Here is a 16472-nt window from a genome sequence, read left to right as displayed (position 1 = left end):
AAGAGACAAAATTGTAAAACACAAATTTTGAACTGCATTATAAATGCCAGCTATAATAATTATAGCACCTACCTCACAGGGTTTGTTGTTTGGATCAAATGAGATAGTATATGTGAAGCCTTAAGCACTATGTATTAACTAATATTGTTAATATAATTGTAGCGCCTGTGCCTAAGTGGTATTGGGTGGTCCCCTAAACTAGGACAGTGAGGTAAAAATGTGTATATGCAAGGAGATATGATACCAAAATGGTTGAAAGATTTCTGGGAGAGGAAAACTCATGAGAGCCCAATCAAAAAGGCTCAGACTTTGAATGGTAAACAGGAAGCTCTCAGAGCCACAGGCATGTGCAAGGGAGCTAGCACCCTGATACTTTGATTCCTAGCACCTCCCAAGGGAGCTGAAATTTTATCTCTGCCTAGAACCACAGAGACCCCTCACTCTTCAATTTTTTTTATCACATACACTAATATGTTTGCCAGTTTTCTTTTGTGTAATAGGTTTGGAAGGAGAACTAAACTGGCTGATATTAAACTTATTGTCATCCTCTAGGTTGGGGATATTCCTCCGCTTTCCCCTAACAATCTTGAACCTCAACAAAAGTCATACCCCTAGGCTGCAAATACACTGAAGGATACCAACGGTGTTCTATTCTCCACAGAAGTGGAACTCCATTCTCCCTGAGATGCATTCCAGGTCTATCTAGAAATCCCTGTTACATGACTGCAGCCTGGGCCCACGTTCCACCGTGTGGAACATAGTGTAGTAGCCACCATAAAATTATGGTTGTTTGATTTGGTCACTATTGATGTCTCTGTTAGTAGTATGACCCCAGCAAGTCCCTTGACCTTCTTGGGCCTCAGTTTCCTTATTTCTAGAATGTGTGGGGTGGACTAGGTGGCCAAATTTCCTTTCCATCTCCAAAAGTCTTTGAATCTAATTAAAGAGCCTGTGTTGTTCAAGCAGCTCAAACCAGTGATGTTATCGCACAGAACTTTTGTAACAGCAGGCATGACGGGAGAAATGCTTTCCTTACATCATGTAAAGATGGGGGGGGGAGGGCAGGGACAGCTTTAACTTCCTCAAGTATCTGCAAAGAGAACGTTTTTTTCGACTTGCAGACGGATAAACGAGTGCCTCTTGTGGAGTCAGAGTTGCAAGTTGTTGTCAAGCGAGGCCAGGTGCTATGGACTCAGGCCTGCTCGGTTCCCAGGTTGCGCTGCCTCCTGGGGGTATACGGGTGGAAGGTACGATACAGGCTTCAGACACGGTCCTTTTCCAGGACCCTGTGTCACGTCTCACTCGTTTCCGTCCAAGAACATTTTCCTTTTCTGCGGCTAAGCTGCGCCTCGGGTTTCTACAACTCAAGCCAGCATTTTGGCTGACCAACTTGAAAGTCAGAGCCACGACTTTCTCCGGCTAGCTTTCCCAAGTCTCAGCTGTAACTCCTCCCCTTCTCAGGTTCAGTCTCCTTTTCACCTCTCACTACCGTCTCCGCCCCCTTGCTCCCACCCTTCGGACTGCTGGGAAGACCCGGACAAGCTGAAGCTTTAAATCGGAGCCGTGCCCTAGTGGAAGCTTCTGCGCATGCTCAGAGAGCCGGCTTCTGGGTCAGGCCCGATTTCCCCGCGGTGGCCGTGGCGGCGCGGCGCGCGCTCCCGGACATAACGCGCGCGTGAGGAGGCGGGGGGAGGCTCTGAGAGCGCTCCCAGTATAGAGGAGGTGGGGGAGTGGATGTGGCGGTGCTGCGCGTGCTCCCGGGCATAGTGACGGGGGGCGGGGGCGCGCGCTCGGGGCGCGGCGCCGCGGACGAGGGGACGGACGGCGCTCGTTCACGCGGGAGGAGGTGTGGGGTTGGACCCAGGCGGTGTGCGGTTCGGGGTTGAGGGTTGGGGTGGGGGGGAAGGGGCCCCGGAGTCTGCGGTCTCCCCTGCTCGTGGGTCCGTGCGGCTGCAGGCGGCCTGCACCGCTTGGGGGCCGACGCCGGGGCGGCTGCCGCTGGGAGATGGCCATTCTCGGCTCAGAGGGGTGAGGAGACCCGCCGCCGGCTACTGAAGGAAGAGGAGGCGCCGCCGCCGCCACCTCCTCGGCAGGCGGGCAGGCAGGCGAGGGAGGCAGCCTTGGTAAGAACGCGGCACACCGCGGCGCTCGGGCGGGGGGGGGGGGGGGGTCCCTTCCCGGGCCGGGCTGGGATTCGGGGCTCCGGCCCTCCCCCGGCCGCCCTCGTGCCCCCCCCCCCCTCAGGCCGGGCAGGCTGGCTCTGGGCAAAGGGGGGGCCGGAGCTCGTCCTCTTTCTCGGGTGGGTTCGTGGGTCTTGTCCTGTGTGCGACCCGCCGGAGGCCCGTGTTCGTGTTCCGGATCGGGGAGAGTGTTTTCGTGACCCCCGCAGTCTTGGGCTGCCCGCCGGCTTCTCTTACCTCCCCTTCTCCGCTCCAATTTTAATCTCTCCTCAGACTCTGCCTCTCCCTCAGTCGCCGATTTAATAATCTCTCCTAACAATTCTGTCGCCCAGGAGCGCCCACCCGAGCTCAGCATTTTCCGTGGCATGTTCGTGTTGCTCCGTAGACTTCACCCTGCAGTTCCCCAGCGCACCCCCCCTTCTGTGACCCTGCAGCTCCCCATGACCTTGTAGTTCTTTCCAGTCATTCTTCTTCATTTCATCCAGTTTAATCTTCTCTCTTCCCTTCCCCCTCTCAATTTTTCGTCATTGTCGTTTCTCCATCACTTTTTTTAACCTTCGTGCTATCATTCTTTCCATCAACCCTTTGGTATTGGAGCACTCTTTGGGGGTGTCTTTGCTTCGGGTTATCTTCATTTGCAAAGAAACCTTGTCCGTTGCTTTGGCATTTCTTCTTCTCTCGACTTGTTGTAATCTGGTTTGGTTTCTCCTTTTAAAATGTTTTGTGTTGTGTAGGCAAACATGAATAAAGCGTGAAGCGATTTCTGTTTCCACATAAAGTACATGAGAAGTAGGTGTGAAGAAGAGTAGCGTTACAAAGAAATTATTTGGACTGCTGTAACCTGAAGCATCTAGTGCATATTGCATATGTTATATATATGTTTATATTAGTCTGTAGCTTCTTGAAAAAGTGGCATACGTTGGAAACTATTAAGTTCATACTGTCTCACTAAGTCCCTGTTTATTTAAACTAAATAGAGACAGAAGCAGTATCTCAAACATTCAAAAGAAAGTAACTTTCAAAAAGGCCTTCTTTGATTTGCGTGAGTTTAAGTAGCAAAATACTTAGTAGCAAATTAATTTTGGTAGAGATGACCTTTATAATAATTCCTAGCTACTTTTTAAAAATTAAATTTAGTATTGAACTAGTAGGGAATTCACTGGACTCCTTTGGTAGGCTAATAAAACCTATGGACCCCTTCTCAGAATAATGTTTTTAAATGCATAAAATAAAAACGTGGTAAGAAAGAAAGGAACAGGCATTTTGGGGGGTGGGGTGAGAATGGGGAATAGGGAGAACAGTCATTTATTAAGATCCAACTGTGTGCTGGGCGCTAAGTGCTTTACAAATGTTTTTTCACATTTGATCTTCAAAATAACCCTCTGAATTAGGTACTATTATTCTCATTTTAACAGTTGAGGAAACTTAGCCAGAAAAAAGTTAAGTAATTTGCCCAGGATCACACTTTAATTTCAGGACTTCCAGACTCCCAAGTACAGTGCTCTATTCCTTGTACCACCTACTGCTTAAGTGAGAAAACCAATTATATTTTAAGTTCCTGGACCTTGGAAGAGATATGAAATAATGCATAAAATGTAGTGCTTTATTTTTAACAGTAATAGTATGTTATAATGTACTATTTATATAACTCAATATAAAAAAGGTTTTACTTGTTTCCCAAAACCATAATTTTGAGTTAGAGTAAACCAGTCAATCAGCAAGTATTTATTAAGGACCAACCATGTTCCAGCCATTGTGCTAGATGTTGAGGAAAGAAAGACAGAAATGAAAGTCCATGTTCATAGTGTGTCACTGGTGTTTATTATGCACCTGCTATGTGCCAGGCACTTTGCTAAATGCAGGGGATAAAAAAAAGGCACAAGACAATCCCTTCTCTTTAAGGTGCTTGCAGTCTAATTTGGGAGATCACATGCAAACCTCTGTGTACAAACAAGATGGATACAGGTAAATTGGAGATCATTAACATAGAGAAGGCACTGGCATTAAGGGGAATCAGTAAAGTCTTCTTGCAGAAGATGGTACTCTAGCTGATAACTCGAAGGAAGCCAGGGAAGCTAGGAGGTGTAGTTGAGAAGGAAGAATTAAGATTGTGGGAGACAGCCATTGAAAATGGCTTGGAATCCAGAAATGGAGTGTCATGTTCAGGAGGGGAAAAAAACCCAGCAAGGAGGTCAGTGTTACTGGATCTCAGAGTATATGTGGGGGAGGGAGGGGACATGGTATGAAAAGAATGGAAGGTAGGAATGGGCCAGATTGTGGAGGGCTTTCTAAACCAGAAGATTTATATTTGATTCTGGGGGTGATAGGGAGCCACTGGAGTTGATTAAAGGGGCTGTTGACATGGTCAGACTTCTTTTTTAGGAAGGTCATTTTGACAGCTGAGTGGAGGGTAGACTGGAGTGGGGAAAGGCTTGAAACAGAGCAATCAGCAGGGTATTGCAGTAGTAGGTGTATGAAGTAATGAGGACATGAACCAGGGTGGTGGTAGTGTAGGAAAACAGGGGGCCTCTGTAAGAGATGTTATGAAGGTAGAAACAGTGCTTTGCAATCAGTTGGATATGGGTGAGTGAGGAATCCAGGATGACATTTGGGTTGCAAGGTTGCAAACCTGGTGACTGGATGATGGTACCTTGGAAAATAATAGGAGGAAAGGAAAAAGGGAAGGTTTAGGGGTAAAGGTAAGTTCAGTTTTGGACATGTTGAGCTTAAGATGTTTATAAGACATGCAGTTTGAGATGTTCAATAAGCAGTTGGATGTAAGCATACCAATAAGAGTAAATGTGAGAGCTGGATAAATAAATTTGAGAATCATTTACGTAGAGTTTATAATTGAATCCATGAAACATAGAGGGAGAAGAGAAGAGGACCTAGAACCTTGGGGGACACTCAGAGTGTGACCTGGATGAAGATCCAGTAAGGGAGACTGAAGAAAGGGCAATCAGCCAGGTAGGAGAATCAAAAGAGAGCTGTGTCATGAAATCTTAGAGAAAGAGTATCTGGGAGAAGAGTAATTGACAACGTCAGGACACAGAAACGTTCAGAAGGATGAGGATTGAGACAAGGCCACTAGGTTTGGTAGTTAAGAGATCACTGTGGAGAAAGCATTTTCAGTTAAATGATGAGGCTGAAAGCCAGACTTCAGAGAGTTAAGAAGAGAGTGAATGTAAAGGAAGTGGAGGTATCTATTGTAGACAGTCTTTTCAATGAGTTTAGCCGCCCACAAAAGGGAGAAGAGAAAGCTAAAGAATGAGTTATCAGGTATAAAAGGAGTAAGTAAGGGGTTTGTTTGTTTGTTTGAGGATGGGGGAACTTGTGTGTATTTATAGTTAGTAAGAAAGCATCCTTTCTGCCTAGGGAGAGGCTGAAGATAAATGAGAGCTTGGGAGTGATAGAGGAGGCAAGTGTGCTGGAGAAGACCAGAAGGAATGAGGTCATTTGTGCATGTAGAGGTTTGCCTTGGCAAAGAGAAAGGCCAGCTCTTTGTGTGAGACTGGGTTGAAGGAAGAGAAAGTGGTAGAAGGCATCTTAGTGATGTGGAATGAGGATAGACCAGGAAGCTCTCTATAAATGGCCTCAATTTTTTTCAATGAAATGTGAGGCAACATTTTCAGCTAAGAGGGCTGGGAAGCTATGGAAGGCTTGAGGAGATGTGAAAAGGTTGGAAGAGGTGCTATGTTAAGTGGGATAGAGTCTATTAGTGAGGTGTAAAAGGATTGCCTTTAATAAAGTGAGGTCTCTTTTGAGATTATGTAACATAAATTTGAAGTGGACTCAGCATAATTTTTAGAGAGCTTACATTTCTTTATACTAGACAACGTGTAAATATGTAAGAATATAGAGAATAAATACAAGATTAATGAAGGAATGGGCACTGGTGGGGAAGGGGAGGGCCTAGGTCATATTGAAAATGGCAAATGAACTGAACTTTGATAGAAACCAAGGATTCCAAGAGATAGAGATGAAGGTCTGCATTTCAAGCATGGAGAACACTGTGCAAAGAGAGAGATGGAAGGTAGAGTATCATGTGTAGAGTGCATGAAGGGGAGTAATGTATAATAATGCTGGAAGATTAGGCTGGAACAACATTGTGAACAGCTTTAACTGCCAAACAGGAGTTTGTACTTGATTATAGAAGCAGTAGTAACCACTAGAATTGTTTGGTTTATTTTTGTAAACTGGGGGAGTAATGTGGTCAGGCCTGTGCTGTTGGTTCACTTGGCACTGTGTGGAGGATAGATTGGAAAGAGGAGAGACTTAAAAAAATTTATTGTTTTATTCTGAACTTGAACACCAAATGAAATGGACATTTTCATGCACATAGTAGAACAGAAGATAATTGAACATGAAACTATGAATCTCTTTTAATATATTATCAATTCAACATGTAACTTTCAAAGCTGCACTGCTTGTCTATGATTTTTTTCTACCCTCCCCCTTTTTCTCTTTTGTGCATTAAAAAGTCTCCAATGACCCTCTTTCTCATTTTCTTTTTTTTTTTTTGTGAGGGGTTGCTCTAACCTTTCAGCCTACATTCTCTTTCCCTACTCTTCACTAAAAATAAAAAAAAAAAGTTCTTGTAAGAAATATGCATGGTCCAGCAAATTAGATTCCCATATTGGTCATTACTTCTCTGTTGGGAGGTGGGTAGCATGTTAATGTCGTCTGCAATCATGGTTTGTTATTGCAGTGATTAGAGTTCTAAAGTTTTTCAGAGTTGCATTTCTTTGAAATGTTGTTATTTTATAAATTATTCTCTTGGCTCATTTCACTTCACTTTGCATTTAGATCTTCGAGACAGGAGAGATTGAAGCAGAGAGACCAGTTGGGAGTTATTGCAGTTGTCTGGGCTAGAGTTGAGGTCCTAGATTGAGTAGAGAGAAGGGGTGAGATGGAAGAGATGTGGAAGGCACAAGACTTGGCAATTAAATTATCTTCATCTGTCAGTTTCTAAATGTTCATTGGGTGATCAAGCCTTTGGTGATTTGCAGTATGCCCCTACTTTCAAATCCTGTGCTATTGATTTTATTTAAATTTTTTGCACACGTGTATGCATGCATGGATTCATTCAATAAACACTTATTGAGGGTCTCTTATAATGACAAGTCACATAATTATAATACAGAGCTTTAATGTTTGCAAAGTACTGTACTCGTTATCTCGTTTGATCCTTACAACCACCTTGTAAGATAGGTACCATTATCCCCATTTTACAAATGAGGAAACTAAGATTCAGAGAGATTAGGTGACTTTCCCAGGGTCACATAACTAGTAAATCTGAGGCAAGTTTTGAAACTAGGTCTTCCTGTCAACATCCATCATTCTTAGCTGACATAACTGGTACTAAAAGCTAATGCATGATTTAGGTGATACAAATATCCCCATATTAGAATGGGATTGGATATATAGATATGGGAGCCATTTGTGGTAGCAAAGAGATGATTGAATAGATGGAAACTGATGAGATTTTGGAGGAGAGAGTAAAGAGGGAAAGGGAGAGTCTAGGACAGAGTTGTATACATGTAGCAGGAAAATGATGATAATGGTTTTGTAAAGGAGACTTGAATCAGAAAGGTAGAAGGAGAATTGAGAGAGCAATGTCATAGTAGAGAGGATCCAGGAGGAAGAAGAGGCTAATAGGGTCAAAACTTGTAGAGAGGTAAGTAGAATGAGGACTGAGGAAAGGCCAGTGTATTTAACAGTTTTGAGATTGTTGGCGAACTTGGAATACACAGTTTCATTTGACTAGGGGGTCAGAAATCAGATTGTAAAGGAGTAAGAAATGAGAGAAAGGTGAGGATATGGAGGTACTAAGTACAATTCTCTTTCTAGGAGAGTAGGCAAACCTTAGTAAGAATCTCATGGAGAATATTACTTGTTGCCAGATTATCAAAATTATTTGACATTGAAGGAATCTTTGGACATGCATGTTGTACTACTTCCAGTTTAGGGACTTGATACTTCACAACCATACTTTACAACTCTAAATTACCCCCTTAGAGAACATAACGTCTTCATTTAATTTACCAGTGGTGCCGTTTGTATAACTTGAGACTAACTCAGTATGTTAATCATTTGAATTTATAAGCTAAGGCTATATTTAAATATTTTGGAGGGAAATTTTAAAAAAGGTGTTTTCATCACTTCATTATTCTTATTTGATCACATTTAACGTCTGTCCCAATAATCTTAAAAGCATCATTATAGAAATTACAAAGTTGGTTGGGGGTAGTTTGGGGGGAGGTAAGTGCCAGAAAAGTATTGTTGGTCTAAGAGATGTTAAAAAGGAAATGTTAATTATTGTTGGGAATGCAGGGATATGACAGAGTTCTTGCTTTCAAAGTTTTTACCCCCCAAATACATTTGTTATTAAGTAGCTACAATGTAAAATGCCCTTACAATGTAGAGGATAGAGGATAATAGCTAAAATATTTATATACTGATTTACTAAGGATACATTTTCTAATTTGATTCTCACACCAGTGAAGTAGGTGACAAAATCAGGTTCAGGTTGTTTTCTCCAAGGTCACATTGTAGGTGATATGGTACTAGAACACAGGTTTTCTGATTCCAAGTTCAATTCTTTCCCCACTGTACCGTTAAGGTAAGTATACAAATAGCTGTGGTAAAAAGTAGAATGTGTAAGTGCTATGAGATAGCTTTTGGAAAGTGCTTTTGGGGTTCAGCAAAAAAAGATCCCATACATTTGGGGTGATTAAGAAAGGCTTCATGAAAATAATGGCATTTGAGCTGGGCCTTGAGTGATAGTATTATATGCTAGGGTTCAACTCAAACATTTGTTAAAGATTTAGTATGTAGAGCACTGTGTTAAGGGAAATACAAAGTTTAGATAAGATAGTCTTCATGGTACTCAATAGCACAAACATAACTATAATACAAAGTGATAAATCTGTATGTCAGATCTCTGTCACTTGTCCCATAGCCTCCTACCCCCTCCCAAAAAAAAAAAAAGGAAATTCTGAGGGAAAGATCATTGACAACTTGTGAAAAGGAGCGTACTAGACTTAGAGTCAGAAGACCTAAGTTTGAATCTCCGGGCTTCTATTTCATAGTTACAGGACCTTGGGTAAGTTACCTATGTAAAATAAGGGTAATAATTACCCTGCTTACCTCACAGAGTTGTTGGAAGAATCAAATGAGATGATGAATATAGAGTACTATGAATTTGTGAGTTATAATTATGGTCAGAACTTAAGAAGGCTAAGACAGTGGGAAGGAAATCCCAGACTGAAGGGACAGCTTGAATAGCAGTGTGGAGGCTGACAAAAGAGATACATAAGCAGAAAAATAGGAGATGTATCTGGTTGGTTAATGGTGGAAGGGTGTTTTAGGTGGAGATAACAAAGCATTGGAAGTGGGAAAGCTGATGGTGTTTTGAGGCCACTAGGTATAGGCCAGAAAAGGGAAATGAGGTTGGAAAGGTGGTTTTAGATAAATATGGAAAACTCTGAATGCTAGGTGAGGGATTTTAGATTATAATAGTCAGCGAGGAGCCATTGAATGTTTTGTTTTTTAAACAGTAAACTCCAGTGGTTCTCTATTACTTTCAGGATTAACTATAAAATCCTCTGTTGGCTTTTAAAGCCTTTTATTACCTGTCTCTTCCTACATTTCAGTCTTCTTACCTTACTCCACTCCATGTACTTTGCAACCAGGTAACACTGGTTTCCTCGCTGTTCCTCACATATGACCCTCCATTTCCTGAGTCAGACATGCCTCAAATTCTCTCCTTCCTCATCTCCACCTTCTGTCTTTTTTAGATTCCTTCAAATCTCAGCTAAAGGCCCACCATCTGCAATAAGCCTTTCCCATTCCTCTTTAGTCTTAGTACCATCTAGCTGAGATGTATCTCCAATTTACATATTTGTATATTGCCTCCCCCATTAGACTGTGAGCTCCTTGAGATTAGGGAGTAGTTGTTTTTTTTTTTTCTTTGTATCCCCAGCTCTTAGCTCAGTACTTAGGACATAATAGGCATTTAATGAATGCTTATTGCTTGCTTTTTTACTAGGGAAATAACATGATTTGACCTGTGCTTTAAGAAGATTGCCCTTGGAGTGGTGGGCTAGATGGTTTGGGATAGAGATTGAAATCCAGGAGAGCAGTTAAAATGAGGGGGGCAAGAGATGGCCTCTATGTTCCCTTCCTGCTCTAAATCTGTGACCTTATTGTGGTAGTCCTAGTGAATGGCAAGGATGGACTTAACACAACAATAAAAATGGCAGTTACTCTCATTTACATAACTTAATGGAGAAGGAAATGGCAAATCACTCCAGTATCTTTGCCAAGAAAACCCCATGGACAGAAGTCCACAGGGTCACGGAGTCAGACATTACTGAAGGACTAAACAACAAATGTAGTTTAAAGGTTTACAAATAAAGTGCTGGTACTAGTATTGGACCATGTCCTACTTTTAAGTTTATTATCAGATTGGTATAAGAAGGTGAATTTTTTAGCCTAGGCAACATTTGAAGACAATTTACAAAGTTATCTTGTGGTAGATCCTTGAAATATTCAAGTAAAGTTTGCAAAGCACTGTCTTAACAATACCCACAGAGGTAAACAGTGCAGCTATTATCTTCCTTTTACAGTTGAAGTAACTGAGGCTCAAAAAGGTATAAAATGACTTGCCAACGATTGTATCTAATAAATGTCAGAGTCTAATTTGGAAACCAGACTGAACTATGAGTCCAATTTCTGATTTACTACTCTCACTTCCTGTTGGTTTCCTGGTGGTGGCGGTGGAAATGGAAAGAAAGGTATGGATGTCAAAGAGATTTTGGAAGTAAAAATGTCAGAATTTAGAGGTGATTACTGGCTATCCGTAAGTGATTTTGTTACATTTTTAATTTTTTGGTGTGTTGTTGTTCTATTCATTTAAATCATTGTAGTTACTATGTATATTGTTTTCTTGGCTCTTCATTTTGCATCAGTTAATACAGATCTTTCCGTGCTTCACTGTATTAATCACAAATAATTTTAAATCATTTTAGTAGTATTCATATACCACAATTTGTTTGGCCATTCCCCAATTGATGGGCGTTTATTTTGTTTCCAATTCTTAGCTAGCACAAAAAGTGCTGATATAAATATTTTGGAGTATATGGGGACTTTTTTTCCTTATTGATGGCTTCCTTGGGGTGTAAGCCCAATAAGTGGACTCTTTGGTTCTATGAATATAAACAGTTTAGTCAATTTATTTGCATAATTCCAAATTACTTTACAAAATGGTTGCACCATTTCACAGCTCTACCAATAATATATTAATGTGCTTATCTTCCCACACCCCTGTCAACATCAACTATCATCTTTTTTTGGTCATTTTGGCCAATTTATGGGACGTGCCCCTCCTACTTTCCAATTCTCCTTATGCTTTACTCTCCACTGTGACACTGGCTTCCTTGCAGTTCAACAAACAAGGCTCCATTTCTCTGCTCTGGCCATTTTCTCTGTCTTTCTACCCTGCCTAAAGTACTCTTCCTCCTCAGTTCTACCTACTGCCTTCCCTTAATCTCATCTTCTACAAGAATCTTTTCCCAACCCTTTTAATTCAAATGCCTTTCTTCTGTTAATTATTTCCTATTTTTTCTATATGTGGCTTGTTTATAGATATTTGTTTGTCTCCCTCATTAGATTGTAAGCTTCTTGAGGATAGGGACTATCTTTTGCTTTTTTTGTATCCCCAGCATTTAGCACAATGTCTGGGAAATAGGTATTTAATAAATGTTTGTTGATACATGTATTTGTTATCTTAGTCTTCTAGGCAAGTGTGTAAGATGTTATACTAGTGGACAGTCATATGTTTCTTTAACTTTTAGAGAAGTTGGGAAAGGGATGCATTTTGCAAGGGATTGTTTCATTTGCCATCTAATCCTTGAAAGCAGTCTGTACATTGAAGACAATATTTACACAGTAGCTAGATTTGGAACCAAAAGACTTGGGTTCAAATTTTGGCTCTTCACCTTATATTTGTGACCTTGGATAAGTCACTTAATCTCTCTGGATCTCAGTTTTCTCATCCCCAAAAAATGAAAGGGTGTATCAGTAAGGCAAGCGTCACAATACCGATGGTATATATGCCTGTATAGTTCTGTTTCGTAGAATATAATAGACTCTCCATAAAGAAGGCAGAAGTACAACATTCAGGCACCAGAGAATCAAATCCCAAAACGAATTAACTCCAATTCAACATAGCAGCAATCATATCCCAAAACCAGTAAGCCCACTTTATCATAACAGCAAGGAATTTAAAACAGAGTATCACATCAGGGAGCCGAGCCATCCCATAACCTTCCCCTCTGCAGTAAACACTCACAGATCCTAGCTGTCTGCTTGTCTTCATCCTCTCCTCCCGAAGTTCTGAGGGAGAGCTCAGCAGCCACCCTCAGAGTGTATATACCCTTTTTAGAGCCTGAGAACTTCACATCTCTTGGGACCTAATTAGCAAAGGGTGTGGGCCTTCCTACAAACAACCCTCTCCTAATCAAGCTTCCCTTAACTAGCTCCACCAGAGACCTGTAAATTGGTGGAGAAGATCTTTAATCACATTAACATCACTGAGGGGTTTTACTAAAGGAATTCTAAAGTTGCTTCTGGCATTAAGTTTGTGATCTGTGATCTCTGTCATGCTATCCTTTCAGTCCTGGATCTCTCCCAGTGTATAGATGGATCATATTGACGTTCTGTGGCAATGGGAGCAGAAAGGAGCAGAAGCAAATGACCAGTCAGTTTGGACTATTAACACTGAAAGCCTCATTTGGAGAAGTAGAGGGTTAAAAATAATTTTAATCATTTTAAAATTATATGTATGCTTCACTTTAAGAATAGAGGATGTATATTTGTGGTGCAGTAGATGGAGTTCTGGGCAGCTAGGTGCAAAGTAGATACAGTGCTGGTCTTGGAGACAGAAAGACCTGAGTTCAAATCTAGCCTTAGACACTTAATAGGTGTGTTACCCTGGGCAAGTCATTTAACCCTTTTTGCCTAAAAAAGCCCCTCCTGGATCACTGCCTTGTTGTGGCTGAGAGGCTTGCATAGCTCAATGAAACCATAAGCAATACATGCAGGGTTACTCAAGACGGACAGCTCTCATAATGGAGAGCTCTGGCCCCCCCCTCAAAAACCCTCAGAACCAGTGATCCACTGGAGAAGGAAATGACAAACCACTCCAGTATCTTTGCCAAGAAAATCCCATTGGAAAAATAGTCCATGGGGGTCACAGAAGAGTTGGATACTACTGAATGACTGAACAACAAAGATGGAGTGCTAGACTTGGAGTCAGGAAGATATGAGTTCAGATCTTGCCTCAGACACATTTATTAGCTGTGTGACCCTAAGGCAATTTTCTTAACCTCTTCCTCTGTTTCCTTATATCTGAAATGGGATGATAATAATAGCAGTTATTACCCAGGATTGTTAGGATTAAGTGAAATAACATGAAAAATACTTTGCAAACCTTAAAGGTCTATATAAGTGCTAGCTTTTATCTATTTTTAAAGTATCCATAAGATTTTTTTAATTATCCCTAGGACATGTGAAAGATTTTATTTTTTAAAAATGTCTAATTTATAATTTTAAAAGAATGAGTAGATCCTTTAAATCAAGGGGTTGAAGCAGATTTTTTGAAAGACTCAAACACTATAACTTTTAAAAACATATATATATATATATACGTGTATATATATATACATATATATATACATATATGTACATATATCCCTTCCTGTTAAAAATAGTGACCACAATTAAGCACAGAATAGTATTGGGAGGCAATTGAGAGCTGGCTTCAGAATCCGGAAGGCCTAGATTAAAATCCAGGTTTAGACTCTGGCTAGGCACTTAAACCCTGAATATCTCAAGGACATCTTGATCTTCATAGATAGAGAAGTTCCTTATTGGGAGTTTCAGATTCCTATGAAATCACAGGTCTGTTGTTGTTATTTTTTTTTAAGTATTTACAGTAGTTTGTAATATAACAGAAAATACAATAAAATTTCTCAAAAGATTTTTTCTTTTTTGTTTTTTTTAAAAATAATTTTCTTTGTTCAGCAATTAAAAAAAGACTGTATATGAAACTCTTCATTTTATTATTTATTTATTATGTATAGCTTGTTTTTTCAAGTACATAGTCTATTTAACAGTGTAGTACCACCACACTGGCCTATATGCTTATATCCGTTTTTGAACTTTCTTCTGTCATTAAAACTTTTCGTGATTCATTGACATACTATTTTTGCATCATTGTCAATTTTTCCTCCACTCTCAACCTTCTCCCACAAAAATAAAACCTCTCTTTTGTAAGAAAAGGTAAAATTCATACATTGATCATATGTGAAAATGTATTTTTCATTCTGTACTTCTAGTCCATCATCATGCTGCCAAGAGGTAGGAAACATTTTTCATTAGTCTTCTGGAATCATGATTGGTTATTCTTTTGTTTCTTTTCTTTCTTTGTCTTTTTTTTGGAGGGGGGAAGGCAGGGCAGTTGGGGTTAAGTGACTTGCCCAAGGTCATATAGCTAGTACGTTGTGTGAAGCATCTGAGGCCGGATTTGAACTCAGGTCCTCCTGACTCTACTCACTGCACCACCTAGCTGCCTCTGGTTATTCTTTTCAATGATTTTAGAGTTCATGTCTTTCAAAGGTGTTTCTCTTTACAGTACTGAAGTAATTATATAAATTGTTCTCCTAGTTCTGTTCATTTCACTTTTCAGCAGTTCATAAAAGTTTTCTCAGGTTTCTCTGCATCAGTCATGTTTATCATTTAGAGTATAATAATATTCTAATATGTGCATATACTTTAATTTTTTCACTCATTCCCCAATTAATGGTACCCATTTTGTTTCCAGTTCTTTCCTACAACAAGAAATGCTATCGCTATAAATATTTTATACACCTAGGTTATTTTTTTCACTTGGGGGGATATATGCCTAACAATGGTATTGCTAGATTATAGAATTATGCACGGTTTACTAACTTTTTGGTTGTGTAGTTCCATATTGTTTTCCAGAATGATTGTCTTAGTGTTTTTTAAGTGACTAGTTATTAGTTTGTGCGACTTTGGTCCAGTCACTTAAACTCTCTATCCAGCCTGTTCTTCATTCAAAAAATAGGGGCAATGATACTTATACTATCTATATGAAAGGCTGGTTGTGGAGAAAGCATTTTGTAAACATTAAAATGCTATAGGAATTTATATTAAATAAACTTTTACTTAAAACTTCAAAAGATTGATGATTTCATTGTTACATTTACTTCCTCTACCAGGGTAATTTATACCCACTCCATACTTTAGTAGGCAGTTTCATTAGTGGTTCCACCTCCCCCCTAATCGTTAGTTACTGACTAGCCTTTTAACCCAAGAAGGAACTTCAGAGGTCATCTATTCCAGCGCACAAAAAGAATTGTCTCTAAAATGTTCTCAAGATGTGGTCTTCCAGCCCTTCATGAGACAGCATTTAGCGTAGTACCTGACATATTGTAGGTACTTAAAGATGTTCTTCCCTCCAATGAAGATCTCAATTTATATATATGGATTCACTACCTCCTGATGCTCACTTTTAGCTACATCCATTGTGAGGCTTAGATTGGAGCTAGATTTTTGAGAGTCTTGAATGTCAAGATCAAGATTTTATACTTTATTCAGCAGGCAGTAGAATATCACCCAGAGTTTTTGAGTAGGGGAATGGTGTGATCAGAAGGGTGCTTTTGCACTGAGGGTAGCAATATGAAGGATGTGTTGAGAGGAAATAGACTAGAAGCTAGAAGACCAGAGAGGAAACTAATAACAACCTAGGAGAGAAGTAAGATCCTTAAATAAGAGTGGTTGCAGGAGGAGTTGAATTACTAGTTTTGTTCTCTGTAGTTCCAGAAAGACCATTGATGAAAGTTGTATGGAGGCAAATTTTAGGTCATTATAAAGAAAAAAAGAGTTGTCCAAAAATGGTATGGGCTGCTTACTTCATAAGCTAGTGATTTGCTCATCACCAAAGATATTCATATAGAGGCTAGATAACTATGTTTTAGAGTACTGCAGAAGGAATTTATGTATTGGCCAGGCGGCTGAACTAGATAACCTTTGAGGTGTCTTATAATTTTGAGATCCTGAAATTTTAAGGAAAGATCTTAAGTATTAAATGCAGACAACTCTCTGTATTTTTTGAAATTCACAAAAATTCACTGACATAAACTGTGATGTAGTAGTTTTATAGATGCGTTACCTCATTTAATCCTCAGGAAATTGTCATGATGTAGG

The 16472-nt window shown here is 40.1% G+C and overlaps 1 protein-coding gene across 4 annotated transcripts in view; it reads left to right on the top strand.

Moving 5' to 3' along the window:
* Positions 1-1759: 1759 nt before the first annotated feature.
* WWP1 (WW domain containing E3 ubiquitin protein ligase 1) overlaps positions 1760-16472 on the top strand; it is a 150930-nt gene continuing 136217 nt past the window's right edge. For 2 of the 4 annotated variants that reach the window (XM_036753156.1, XM_036753159.1), the window contains exon 1: positions 1924-2123. The gene's annotated coding sequence lies outside the window, so the exon portion shown is untranslated. Of the gene's footprint in view, positions 2124-16472 lie in introns of all 4 variants that reach the window. The other 2 variants (XM_036753157.1, XM_036753161.1) reach the window with 2 other exon arrangements.

The sequence above is a fragment of the Trichosurus vulpecula genome, chromosome 1 (assembly GCF_011100635.1).
Source record: "Trichosurus vulpecula isolate mTriVul1 chromosome 1, mTriVul1.pri, whole genome shotgun sequence".
Lineage (NCBI taxonomy): Eukaryota > Metazoa > Chordata > Mammalia > Diprotodontia > Phalangeridae > Trichosurus > Trichosurus vulpecula.
Note: the sequence above shows the minus strand (reverse complement) of the source record. Positions and strands in the feature narration are given on the sequence as shown.